Source organism: Dipteris shenzhenensis, chromosome 14, assembly GCF_047967505.1.
Source record: "Dipteris shenzhenensis isolate YYH24624 ecotype China chromosome 14, Dip_SZ_1.0, whole genome shotgun sequence".
In the NCBI taxonomy this organism is placed as follows: Eukaryota; Viridiplantae; Streptophyta; class Polypodiopsida; order Gleicheniales; family Dipteridaceae; genus Dipteris; species Dipteris shenzhenensis.
The window spans coordinates 18,297,837-18,312,553 of NC_141609.1; the positions used below are offsets into that span (position 1 = coordinate 18,297,837).

General features: G+C 41.6%; 1 long non-coding RNA gene across 1 annotated transcript; it reads left to right on the forward strand.

The window, feature by feature from the left end:
* Nucleotides 1-11,790: 11,790 nt before the first annotated feature.
* Nucleotides 11,791-12,879, forward strand: LOC147894287 (uncharacterized). Its single transcript, XR_015542140.1, has 2 exons — nt 11,791-12,015; nt 12,665-12,879. It is a non-coding gene; the product is annotated as an uncharacterized LOC147894287 (long non-coding RNA).
* Nucleotides 12,880-14,717: the final 1,838 nt, after the last annotated feature.

Genomic DNA, 14,717 nt, shown 5'->3' on the forward strand with positions numbered 1-14,717 from the left:
GACTCTCCACATAAATAAAGTCAAACAATGTGATGGAGTTGCACACCACACCAGCTTTTCGCGTAGCTGAGGGATATCAACTGGGATTGGAAGAGGGTAATCTTTACCCGTGAGCAGTGACCAACCACAAAGGTCAGGTGGCCACATCGAAACCAAACTAGTAAGCTACTACTCCCATAGTCTCTCCATAGTTGAAGCAACAAAACGTTGTTCTGCAAGAAGCAGAGTGAAACGAGCTACTATGTCAATTAGAGACTAAAATTGTGAGGATCGGGGGTCCCAAATGGAATGCAAATTGGTTAGACCCTTATTGTGAATCTGGCAAGAAAGTCTTGGCTTGATCTGCACAGGTGCAATACCATTGCGAAAAGGCTAACGATTGACCCACACATTAAGCCCCAACGATTGATCACCAACCGGAAATTGGTCTTCCACACATCATCAGAGACTGTCGTGCACCAAATAGGTAGCAGATGGCAAAGGAGATCCAATTGACAAAGTGTGCTGACCATAGAGGAAAATGGAGAACCAAAGCCCAATCGCATCATTACCAGTAACACAAAGTCCCAGCAAACACGATCATACGCCTTTTCAATGTCCAAATCGAGCATAATAAACCTTGAATCGCTCGTTATTGCGAAGTCAATAGCGATCAACATGTTGAGGATGGCGTTATGGATATTGCGACCATGTAAAAACCCATATTGATGCAGAGGAAGGAACGGCAGATATAGAAGAAATTTGATGTGAAGGGGAAGGGCCTTAGCCATGACTTTGTACGGCATTGTTAAAGGCCTTCAGTTGCTAGGTTTCAACCTATTCATGGATTTTGGGATGAGTTCAATCACTCCTTGGTTCATGACTAGCAAACTGTTGCCTCACCTAAAATAGGCATTAACCATGTGTGTAAGATCCTCACCACACAGTGATGAGAAGTGCTGCAAGAAATTGATAGGTACCCCATCCGGCCCATGTGTTTTATTGCGAGCCATTGAATTCACTACAAAGCACAACTCATCCTTTGAGAAAGGGCATTGAAGCATGGGCAACCACTACCGAGTTAGTGTATTGGAGGAAGGCATTGACCCTCTACTGATTATAAGAAGGAAGAGGAGGAGCAGCCCCTACGATCAAAGAAAGATGTTGGCAGACAATAGAAGATATTTTCCTTTCATCTGTCATGCGTCTACTTTGACTATCCAACATAACAGAGATGTGCTCCTATATCTTTTTCTCTTTAATCACCTTGAAGAAATAGTTTGATGGTTTATCCCCATCTTGCAGCAATGCAATCGGAATCGCACATGTCCAGCAGCCATCCGGTCATAGGCACGAATTGCCAATTCAGCAGAGCAGAGTAAGGGAGGTAAATAGGGATCCAAAGGAGAGACTTGAAGCACATTCATCAATGCATCCCAAATGGACTGATTCCCACGCAACCTGTCTTGCTGCCGACCATAGTGTTTGCTAATAATTGTGGTAATTTGAAGACAAGCTTTCCATCTTGCAATGGGGCAAATTCCTTCGAGTGGTGTCCAAATCATCCGAAATGGCATCATCATAATCCGGTCTCCTGAAGAAACTAACATTCATTTTGAAGGGTAAAGGCCCACGATCATTCACTCTAGGGCAAGCGGGAGTGACCCCAAAAAAAAATGGGTAGATGGTCAGAGGTGATTGAGGAGGAAATAACCTGACCTTCTATTGCAGGTTGGAGCCACCAAGCATTATCGGAGATGTAAAACCGGTCCAAATGAGCAGGTCACTAGGATGAATTAGAATGGCAATTGTGCCAAGTGAACTTAGAGAGGATTTTGAGTTGCTAAAATTCACACCAATCCACGAGTGAATATTGCAAAACAAGGCTTTCCCAAGTGCATTTTTTGCAACAGAGATGTCATGTTTGGGATGGGACCGATCGCCTGTTGTAGTAACTATATTCTAATCACCAGCCAGAATGACCTTGTGCCCATGAACAAGTTGGCTGAGATTATTCCAAAGTTGAGAACAAGTAAGAGAAGAGTTTGAAGAATATACTGAAACAAATAGGAACTGGTTGGGACGCCAGTTAACTTCAATCACCAGAACAGAGCCATTGTCAAACGCATGAACCAACATGGCTGGTATACCAGATTTGACAAACATGCCCTACCCCTAGTCGGACAATTATAAAAGCTGGTAGCTAGACAACTGAACCCCCTCCAATTTAGTGAAACGAGTCTTGAGTTCTTGCATCGCTAAGAAATCTGGCGCGTATTGTCGCATAAACTTAGACACCATCTTCTCGTAGAAGCAATTCATTAGGAGTGTTACCCAATTTAACAGAACCAACCACAACGGGCTCCTTCAGGTGTAGAGAATAATCATGTGTGAACTGACCAACTTGATGGCAGTGGTAATAGGCATCATGGAAAACCCCAAACCATACTAATGCTGTCAATTCCCACCCGTTAGGCATAGTGAGATCCAGTTGGGAGGGAGGATCAGAGTTCCTATCCCAGAGAAGGCAAACCTTAGGCGAGCCATGCTTAAACAAAGTTGGTGGGAAGTACAAAACACAACCCATAGAGGCAGCAATCGTTTCAACTTCGTCAATGAGAAGCTTAGAGAGATTGGGGAAATGTACCCACACTAGGCATTCATGCAACAAGAACTCATCAGCAAAGAACGAAGCAGATCATGGGAGAACATACACCAAACTACTTCCTCTAAAACCAATTGAGCATGACAACAACCAGTGTCTTTCAGCATTAAATCCCACCGACCCTTGAAAAACCCACGTCCCAAAAAATGAAAATCCTGCAAGTTGCATCGCCCTTGGAAGGTTGTTGAAAACCAGCGAGCAAATCCCTCTTCGCAACTTTCCCATGAAAAGCACAATAAAACAACAGTCGAGTAGACAATTATACTGCTGGCAGAGGTGCTCAAGCAAAATCACGACCTTGCCCTTGAATACCTTGCCATCTCCCTACAGAGCCTTCTAATGTCCATAAATACATGCAAGGTCACACTAAAGACACTCCACTGTAGCAGCATCAGCTTCGTCAAACCATTGCCCTTGATGAGCTTTGCCAGCATATGACCTACGAAATCTCCATTACTTCATCCATGGTGTAGACGTCTTCTACATGTTGTACTTTAAGAAGCGGGCCGTCATCAGCATGAGCAGATGGTGAAGGGGACATGCATCAAGGGAGCATGTAGGGAGCCTTCCAAATCACTCCGACATAGCGAGCTCATGATCTACAATGTTTACATGTCACCACATGCAAAAACTACAGAGCTACTAAAAACTCTAGAGATGAGATGCTTCAACTACCAACAAACATTAAGGATATCTTTGTTCTAGGAGACTTCAATATTAACTTCAAACAAAAGAGTAAAGCGAATGAAGCAAATTCATGAGAGAGAAAATTAATACAAGAGAATTAACATGCCAACAACAATCCATGGACCAAATTTGGACAAACTCTAAATTAACGACGGCGGCATACGGGAGTGTTGATAAACCAAATTTGGACAAACTCTAAAGTAACTAAGATATACGAGACCAAACTACACATAATTCATGCATATACTCAAGTTGTCAAGGGACCAACTAGACTTCATTATACCTTAAATCATCACCCTCATTTCTAAAACAATGATAGCTCATATATAACTAAGGAAAACATGTAGTTCAAATTTCAACTTCCAGGAAGAGCAAAAATGCTTGTACACAAACACAATTTGTTTGATGGCATGATTCATAACTTATAAGAATAAGGCTTGGCGAATACATATTATAGTCAATGCAAGTAGACAATGATGTGCTTCAAGGTTTCAATGTTGTTAAGCTAGCAATAAGACATGCACTCGATTCCTTGTTCACCATTACAAACAATATACTCAACAATGAGTGCTTGGCAAATGGATGGACAAAAGTGTATGTGTGATCTAATGGAAGGATGGTGTTTTCTCAACTCCTTAGCTGAAGAAAATCTATTAGACGACATGTTCAAGCATGCCTCTATGGCTCATGCAATCCTTCTGGATCTCCAAAGCTGTGAATCGATTATCCAAAAAATTGTTTTTAAAATTTTTAAAATTAGATTTTGGACTTTGTTTCTGGCTCGAGGCATGTTGCTGAGAACGTTGCATCGGATGTGCGCAGCCAAGCTGACGGAGCTTCGCGTAAGGTAGGGAGTTCTATCAAGGACCTTCAGTATGAAGCAAAGCATCAAGTTTCTAAGTTGGGTAGCACGATCAGGGATGTTTTTATTGAAGCTATTCTTATGTATTAATATAAAATCTTGGCGAAATTTATCAAGCCTTTTTTTTAGTTTCGCTGAATTTTAAAGGAAATTTTGTAAATCTTGGCGAAACTTTAAATTTTTTCTCATAAAGGAGAAATTTTCAAACCTTTACTTTTCTTAGGTCATTGAAACTTTCGACACCAATATAAAAGTTTCGTTGCTTAATGAAACTAATAGGAAAAAATCTTCCATGGTGATGATTTCTTCCTTGATTGCTTTTTTTCCCAATCAGGACTTCGATAGACTGTCCTCTCTTCGATGTTTAGCTTCACCCCTTGTTAACTGCATTGATTGATGTTTGTACTATCGTTGTCCTTTACATTTACAACTCAAGGGTATCTTGATTCTCATTTCGCTTGGATTATGAAGAACTTTACACAAAGGTATGGTCTTCTTGATTGCTATTTTTGTCCCCATTTTTTTCTCCCCCTTGCTCTCTCTCTCTCTCTTCTTCTTCTTCTTTCTCTCAGCTTCCAGGGCAGGCCTTTTGAATGTATTCAAATTTTTGGCCTACCCAGGGGAAAGGCTATAGTAATCGTTTTCTCTGTTTTGAGATGGTAAAGCTTCTAATTGTGGGTGGCCGTGTTGGAGTGGTAGTTTGGTGAATTTTTGGACGCATGCAAACGGGTGATTGGCTATCCACCGTTGCTATTTTTTTCCTTTGTTCTTGCTATTTTTCCTCCCCCTTTGTCTCTCTCTCTCTCTTCTTCTTCTTCTTGCTTGCGTTTTGTGTCCCCATTTTTGTCTCCCCCCCCCCCCTCTCTCTCTCTCTCTCTCTCTCTCTCTTGCTCTCTTCTTCTTCTTCTTCTTCTTCTTCTTCTTCTTCTCTCTCTTAGCTTCCAGGGCAGGCCTCATGAATGATTTTGATCATTCACCTTCATTTCCTTGTGGACCATGGTTAATAGGTTAAAGATATACTCAAGTTCTCAGCCATATTCTCAAGGGACAGGCCACATGAATATATATATATATATATACACCTTGTTTGGCATTCCAAGCAGTTGGGGTGCATCATTTCAGGGCAAGACTAGTGGGAATGCGCTCTTTGCATGGCATTCGATTGGTGTGCCGTATTTCAAGGCAGGATTGGTGGGAATGCGCTCTTTGCATTGAAACAAGCTGAATTTCATTCAAGGGGTCTGCCCTAATGAGATTGGAGTTGTAGCGTATGTAATGGAATGGTCTCACCAGTAAGCAATTTCTGTACCAAATGTTTGTTGTTGTGAGTTGTTGTTTGTCCAGATGATGCTGGGGGTGCCACCCTCACCACTCACTTTTGGAACAACAGTGGCTCCTTCTATTTGGTAAAAGGTTTCAACTTCCAAGTAATCCCCTATATTGGTCCACAAATGCATGCGGAATCACCAAAGTAATGGTGTCACAGTTCCGGTGATCACTCAAATCAGCCCTAATGCATACGGGATAGTTGGGGTTACGAGCTTTGTATGTTCCATTCTTTGCTAGTAGTTTACCCTCAAAGGCGCAAATCTATGCCATGTAAATTTGGATATGACATCTATTGGCAATATGGGTAAGGAGTTTCCCCCACTAACAAAGTTGTCTCTTAAAGGAACAATCGCACGGACATTGTATTGGCTATCATGCAAAGGGGGAGTATCAGTATGCCTATCTTGGAGGGATGCATTTGATGTAGCATCGTCTTCATATTCCTTTTTTATGGATGACTGCCTTGTTTCTGGAAACGAAGCAAAAACGTATCAATATGCAATTCTATGCCATACACAAAATCGTTCTCTATGCATGTAACCTTTAATGAGAGATTTTGGACTTGTGTCAAAATACAATTTGCACAGCTGAGGGAATAAAGTTTTAACATATGCAAGTTGCACATGTGAATACATTAAAAGCTGTAATCATCACAACAGAATATGATTGAAAAAGAAAAAACCAGTGCATACCATGTAAAAAAAGAAAAATAGTTCTGAAATAAAATAGATGCTTCCTTAACTGGCAGGAAAAGTGCTTAACTAATGGTAACCACATGATGACAGTGAAAGACTTTACACTTTATTTCAAGAGTGCTCTGTGACACACTTTTGGTACAACAAAAGTAATCATGGAGACATAAAACTTAATACCAAAAACTGTATGTTTAAAAGAAATCAATCCAGTGGGTCTAATCAGTCACATAGACACACCTCCCACAAAATAGCATTGCCAAAAATGAAAATTTTCAGTGTCTTCACATCGATACATAAACCCAAAATAAGCTTGCCTACAGCCACGCACCCACACAAGAATACAATGTGCTATCTTCAACACGTTTCAGCTGCGTGGAGATACAGTAAACTACAGAGACAGCGTCCACACACAGCCACAATTGGTGGTGCAATATGTGTATAACCGTGGATTCTTAAAAAAGTATCCTGCAATACAATATATGCAAAGCGCGGATATTGTCAATATGTTTCATAAGCTGCTACTAAGGAAACTCAAACAAATAAAAGCATACCTTCTTCATAGGCATATTTCGTTGCAGCATGGAACACCCTCTTCAGAGACTTCTTCCCAATGCTTCCAACAGCCAAAGGTTTGGCTATACTCCATCACGAGAGCAGCCAACATGACGTTCATGCACTGCCCACACCAGACCCTACAGGATAGAAGGACAACGTCAACAAAAAATTCTACGGCAAGAGAAAGGATGCAGTAAAAATCAGAAGCTCTGATACATTACAACCTCGGTCGTGAACAGTAAGGGTAATTGCAGGCGTGTTTGAAGACAATCTTGTGATTTGCCGAAGAAAGAACGATGAAGAAGTGTGAGGACAACACAACCGGTACAAAAATAGAGACAACGTCACTATGTGAGCAAGGGTTATAACGCACGCTTTCCTTTACTACTGTCTTGCATCATAAAATCAGATTCGTCAGTTTCTTCCTTCACGTTTACAAGAGGCTCTTCATATACCGCCTAGGAAGGTATTTGTACGTTGTTTTTATTATCACGTGCCACCAAAAAACAGAGTTAGAAGCCAAGCTTATGCACATGCACAAAAAAACAGCATGATAACTATCACCTTCCATAGGCCAGCTACACTCCTCCGGTTCTTCCTTCACGCTCACAAGCTTGGCCGCACTTCCACCTGTCTCTCCAACAAAAAGCAACCGTTGAGAACTAATACTTCCTCACTATCGCTTTGCACGCGAATCAATTCCGTTTAAGACAGAAACACAAAGAACCTAGACAAGATCCCGTAACACCATCGACGTAAGTACATGCGAATCGTTCCAGTTCTGAAAAACAGGGAACCGCCTCAACGTTTCCGGTGGCCATTCCTACAACTCCAAGCAAGACATAATGCATTCTTCTCTGAGGAAAAAATAGATGAATTCCATCACATTTTTAGCTATGCATGCAATGGCCACGCTACATCCATGGCATTGCCAATGTATCTATACAGAGCTGCACATGTAGAGTTGTTGTTTTGCAAGCTCTGTGATTAGGTAAGTTTGCAAATTGAAATATGTTGTGGATTTGCTCCTTGGGAGAAGGGAACCCGGTTGAAAGCGAGAGGCTCTCAGAGGAACATTTTTCATACGGAATTAGCAATCAGATTGAAGGTCTTAAGCCTCATATATTTGCCATTCCGGTAGTATTATAGATGGAAGCGCATGCAAATTTGGATCACAAACGTCATTCGTCGGCAAATTTGAATGCCAATAGTCAAGCGCATCAATCGTCAATCGTCTTTTCTCTTCTTCTCATCTAACATCCCAGAATACTAACACATGGCAACTCCTTTCTCCTCAATCCTCCCTTTTTGGCCTGCCCAGGAGGAAATGCTATAGTGAAGAGTCTGTTTTGTTAAGATGACAAAAATTCTACTTTTGCCTTATTTGCGTGTCAATGTGGCATTTGATTGTTTCTCCCCCTTTCTCTCTCTCTCTCTCTCTTGTCTTCTTCTTCTTACTTGCTATTTTTGTCCCCATTTTTTTCTCCCCCTTACTCTCTCTCCTCTTCTTCTTCTCGCTTTTGCTATTTTTGTCCCCATCTCCCTCTTTCTCTCTCTCTCTCTCTCTCTTCTTCTTCTTCTTCTTCTTCTTCTCTCTCTTAGCTTCTAGGGCAGACCCTTTTGAATGTATTCAACTTGTTGGCCTGCCACATGTACAGTGGAAGCCTTAGTAATGGTGGAGGGCCAGCTTGGGAAAGCGAAAATTATTTTTTTTTAAAGATTTTCTTCGTAAAATCCACGTGGTCTGGGGCTCATGTAAAGTACAGTCCAATCAATCACGTGGCCTATCACATAATAACAAATTAACTACACCAACTTCCAATCACCACGGCAGGCCCTTTGAGGGAACCTCAACTTGTTTTTGGCCTGCCCGGGGGGGAAAGGCTATAGTAATTGGTGTGCCGTTTCAAAGATGATAAATTTTCTATTTGGGGCTAGCTGGGTGGTGGATTTTCTTTGTTGACTCGTGCAAACAAGTGATTGGATGTCCACCACTGCTATTTTTATCCTCTATGCTTGCTATTTTTATTTCCATTTTTCTCCCCCCCTCTCTCTCTCTCTCTCTCTCTCTCTCTCTCTCTCTTCTTCTTGCTTGCTATTTTTGTCCCCATTTTTTTCTCCCCCATGCTCTCTCTCTCTCTTCTTCTTCTTCTTTCTCTCAGCTTCCAGGGCAGGCCTTTTGAATGTATTCAAATTTTTGGCCTACCCAGGGGAAAGGCTATAGTAATCGTTTTCTTTGTTTTGAGATAGTAAAGCGTCTAATTGTGGGTGGCCGCGTTGGAGTGGTAGTTTGGTGAATTTTTGGACGCATGCAAATGGGTGATTGGCTATCCACCGTTGCTATTTTTTTCCTTTGTTCTTGCTATTTTTCCTCCCCCTCTCTCTCTCTCTCTCTCTCTCTCTCTCTCTCTCTTGCTCTCTTCTTCTTCTTCTTCTTCTTCTTCTTCTTCTTCTCTCTCTTAGCTTCTAGGGTAGGCCTCATGAATGATTTTGATCATTCACCTTGATTTCCTTGTGGACCATGGTTAATAGGTTAAAGATATACTCAAGTTCTCAGCCATATTCTCAAGGGACAGGCCACGTGAATATATATATATATATATATATATACACACCTTGTTTGGCATTCCAAGCGGTTGGGGTGCATCATTTCAAGGCAGGACTAGTGGGAATGCGCTCTTTGCATGGCATTCGATTGGTGTGCCATATTTCAAGGCAAGATTGGTGGGAATGCACTCTTTGCATTGAAACAAGCTGAATTTCATTCAAGGGGTCTGCCCTAATGAGATTGGAGTTGTAGCGTATGTAATGGAATGGTCTGACCAGTAAGCAATTTCTGTACCAAATGTTTGTTGTTGTGAGTTGTTGTTTGTCCAGATGAAGCTGGCGGTGCCACCCTCACCACTCACTTTTGGAACAACAGTGGCTCCTTCTATTTGGTAAAAGCTTTCAACTTACAAGTAATCCCCTATATTGGTCCACAAATGCATGCGGAATCACCAAAGTAATGGAGTCACAGTTCCGGTGATCACTCAAATCAGCCCTAATGCATACGGGATAGTTGGGGTTACGAGCTTTGTATGTTCCATTCTTTGCTAGTAGTTTACCCTCAAAGGCGCAAATCTATGCCATGTAAATTTGGATATGACATCTATTGGCAATATGGGTAAGGAATTTCCCCCACTAACAAAGTTGTCTCTTAAAGGAACAATCGCACGGACATTGTATTGGCTATCATGCAAAGGGGGAGTATCAGTATGCCTATCTTGGAGGGATGCATTTGATGTAGCATCGTCTTCATATTCCTTTTTTATGGATGACTGCCTTGTTGCTGGAAACGAAGCAAAAACGTATCAATATGCAATTCTATGCCATACACAAAATCGTTCTCTATGCATGTAACCTTTAATGAGAGATTTTGGACTTGTGTCAAAATACAATTCGCACAGCTGAGGGAATAAAGTTTTAACATATGCAAGTTGCACATGTGAATACATTAAAAGCTGTAATGATCACAACAGAATATGATCGAAAAAGAAAAAACCAGTGCATACCATGTAAAAAAAGAAAAATAGTTCTGAAATAAAATAGATGCTTCCTTAACTGGCAGGAAAAGTGCTTAACTAATGGTAACCACATGATGACAGTGAAAGACTTTACACTTTATTTCAAGAGTGCTCTGTGACACACTTTTGGTACAACAAAAGTAATCATGGAGACATAACACTTAATACCAAAAACTGTATGTTTAAAAGAAATCAATGCAGTGGGTCTAATCAGTCACATAGACACACCTCCCACAAAATAGCATTGCCAAAAAAGAAAATTTTCAGTGTCTTCACATCGATACATAAACCCAAAATAAGCTTGCCTACAGCCACGCACCCACACGAGAATACAATGTGCTATCTTCAACACGTTTCAGCTGCGTGGAGATACAGTAAACTACAGAGACAGCGTCCACGCACAGCAACAATTGGTGGTGCAATATGTGTATAACCGTGGATTCTTAAAAAAGTATCCTGCAATACAATATATACTGTCTTGCATCATAAAATCAGATTCGTCAGTTTCTTCCTTCACGTTTACAAGAGGCTCTTCGTATACCGCCTAGGAAGGTATTTGTACGCTGTTTTTATTATCACGTGCCACCAAAAAACAGAGTTAGAAGCCAAGCTTATGCACATGCACAAAAAAACAGCATGATAACTATCACCTTCCATAGGCCAGCTACACTCCTCCGGTTCTTCCTTCACGCTCACAAGCTTGGCCGCACTTCCACCTGTCTCTCCAACAAAAAGCAACCGTTGAGAACTAATACTTCCTCACTATCGCTTTGCACGCGAATCAATTCCGTTTAAGACACAGAAACACAAAGAACCTAGACAAGATCCCGTAACACCATCGACGTAAGTACATGCGAATCGTTCCAGTTCTGAAAAACAGGGAACCGCCTCAACGTTTCCGGTGGCCATTCCTGCAGCGCAACGAGCGCGCCCCAATACATCGAAGGAGTCCAGCTCCGAAACAGGGGCTTTGATGGCCATATCAGCATCGCAAAATACATTCCAGAAGACCAGGACAAAGTGTGGATGCAAAAGTGGCGCCGAAGATGAACGTCGACCAATACTATGCATGCAACCAAGGGAAAACCACTGCCCATCACCGCCGTAGACTTGGATACCAAAACTTGCCGAGACAAATGCATATGGAATACGAGGGAAATTCGGAGTTCTTTCCAACGCCACGGCCGAAGAGTGCAGGTTCAGAGGAAGCCCCAACATCTCGGAGAATAGCGTAGAAATAGCGAAGCAACAGGAATGAGGGCGGAGAGAAAAGGGGAACGGCCAGCAGCATGCACAGAACATGTCCTTGGACACGTGTCAAACTCCTAACGACACGTGTGCACCTCCTGCAAAGAAACTTGCCACGTCAATTTCCTTTTTGAAAGGAAGTGGCCTTTACTAAAGCCTTCCAGGAGAGAAGCAGCAGCAGTAGCAGCAGTTCACGAGACAGGAGAACATGGGAGGACGCAACCGTAAATACTCTTACAAGGGCTCCGGCACCAACGACCAGGGCAACCACTACTGCTCGCGCGACTATGGAGCCTCTGCGCCTAACCAGAACGCCTACCACTACTCCAACCAGGACGGCTCCTACTACTACTCCAACCCCGACGGCTCCACTTACCACAACTCCGGCAACGGCTCCTCCCGTTACACCCCTCCCCCTGCCTCCTCCAGGTTAGCCCTCCTTCCTCTGTTTTGCCCCCCTCCTCTCTTTTCTGTGTCCGTTACGTGTTTTATCATCGGCGAAGACAAAGGAGGCCGCATCTGGTCAGAGGGAGAGAGAGATCATGTTCTGTCGGCTCACCTCTCATCTTTGTCTTCCCCGTGCATGACCCCTGCGCAGGCATGCTTGGCAGGCTTGCCCCTCCGCCGCTTCTCCTTTTCTCATTATTGAATGCGTCTCCACTTGTCGACGAGTTAGGAGCAGACATGTTTGTTGGGTTCACCCCCACTTTCTAAATGACCTCTGATGTGTCCATGGATGCCCACATCTTGATATGCATGTATTGCCCACATGCTGACTACCTGCGTCCTGACGTGCATGACTTGTACATTGCTGTGTCCATGTCTAGGGTATTAACGAATCAAGCTTCCTTACAAGCCAAGCTTGATGTGGCTTCCTCGGAGCCCCTGCTACTGCTTATGATTCCTGAAACTTGTTTTTGTAGGTTCAACCTCTATTTAAGTCTAATTTTGTAGGAGCAAAACAACACAGTATTACATTCATGCTAGTCCCAGATTTGTTGGCTTTTTTGGGGCTGAGTATTGGATGTGTCAGTGCCTAACCATGAGTTGGTTCTAACTAGGTTATGTGTGGTTGTAGCTGAAAAGGCGTACCCTCGGAGAATGACAATCAGCGTGCATCCAACCTTTTGAAGTTTTTGATACTCTGGTAGAATGTAACTTGACTTTGTAAGATTGGATATGTTCTAGTCTTATGAACGTATATATATTGCGACATATTGTATGAATCTAGTCAGTGATATATGATGCAACGCTTTATTGTTTACGCTTTTCAGTGAGACTATGTTTATCTTATCATCCTTAGTGCTTCAGTCTTCTATTCTGCATTTTTTCAGTTCTAGCTTAGCCATGCTGATCCATTCTTCACCATAGTAAGATGCTCTTTAGTTGTCTGATTTCATGTTTTAGTGCCAAGATATGAATTGTGCATTGAATACTTGGAGGCAGTCTATGTGCACCCATTTCGATTGCCCCTGTCATATGTCTACGCAATTCTGCCTTGTTTTTTAGGCATTCTTATATTAGTGGAATTTTAAGGTTGTCGTATAATACAACAAAACCAAAACTGTATTGATGTGAAAGTAGGGATGTTGATGATGGTTGGATCTATTGTAGTGCATAGAGCTTCATTTTTGTGAAGATTTTTGTTTACATATACTATAGTTCAAAGGTGTGGCTGGTTGCTGGCCCCAATGGTAGCAAGTTCTCTACTTGTGCAAAGGACAAGGCTTGGCATTGAGCACGAGGGAGAATATGCTTCACTTGAAGCCTTAAGGGGAATAGTTCTCGGAGATTCGTTGTGTTGTTAATTGATTTGTGTGAAGGGGGGGGGGGGGGGGTGGTTGCACTCCATATTTCTCTTTACTTTTTCACAGCGGAATTTGAGATTGCATGAGAGCAAAAGTATTTGTGGGGGAGGTCAGCCTGTATTTTGGCTGGTTCATCATATTGCATAGACCATTACTATCCATAAGGACAGTAGTGAAATAAGAAATTTAACCAAGAAGAGAAACAATATTCAAATAATAAAATAGAGAACAACATTGTGCAGACATTGGGTTAGAAATGGAAGTCTAGTATACATGTGTGGTAATGTTATCTCTAGATTGAGCTTTACATATATGAAAGCAAGTTCGTAAAAGGCAAATACCTCGCATAAAAAGTTGTCTCTGCATTAGCATCTGAATGTTAGTAGTGACACATGCCATTGCTTGTGCGGATGTTTGTTGATTGTAGTGATTTTCTTGTGTATATGATAGTTTTGTTTGGGTACATGCTAATGTTGAGAAGGATAAGGATGCAACTAAGGGCATTTTGATGGTGTGGCACTTCTAAGATGACCTTTGCACTTTGCTTACATTGTGTATGTCATAGTCTAGCTTCAATTTTTTGTCGTCGTGGAAAGTAATGAGAGCTCTTATGGGAATATGTTCTGTATTGCACCATCTATCCTTTGGTTTTCTCGATTTACAAGGATAGCCTTGTAGGTTGGGGAATTCTTTTGATGAGTTGTTTTAGAGTGAGTTAGTGAGCTTTTATTGACAAAAAAATGTTTCATTATATTCTAATATAAATACTCTACTAAGAAAAGGAATGTGAACATTTTAGCACTCCCCAACAGTCTCAATATAAACACTCTACTAAGGAAAGGAATGCAAACATTTTAGCATTCCCCCAAAAGTAACAAGGTGCTTCAATGCACATTCATATATATATATATATATATATAGAGGTGGCTTCATATACGATATTGGAGGCAAATTTTGCAAATTCCATGTTTGACGGAAAGGAATGCAAACATTTTAGCATTCCTTCAAAAGTAACAAGGTGCTTCAATGCACATTCATATATATATATATATATATAGAGAGAGAGAGAGAGAGAGGAGGCTTCATATATGATATTGGAGGCAAATTTTGCAAATTCCATGGTTGACGGAGCTAACTTGTGGAAAGTAAAGATCACTGAGAGATATAGACCTGTAAATTTGGACCAAAGCAAAGTTTATAAATATCCACTTATGCTAGCTTATATCACAGTACTATTTCATAGTATGAGTTACATCAATGTGAGTCACTTTGAACAATGATTCACATACAACAAAAGTGAGAGCGTAGATAATGTAATTCATT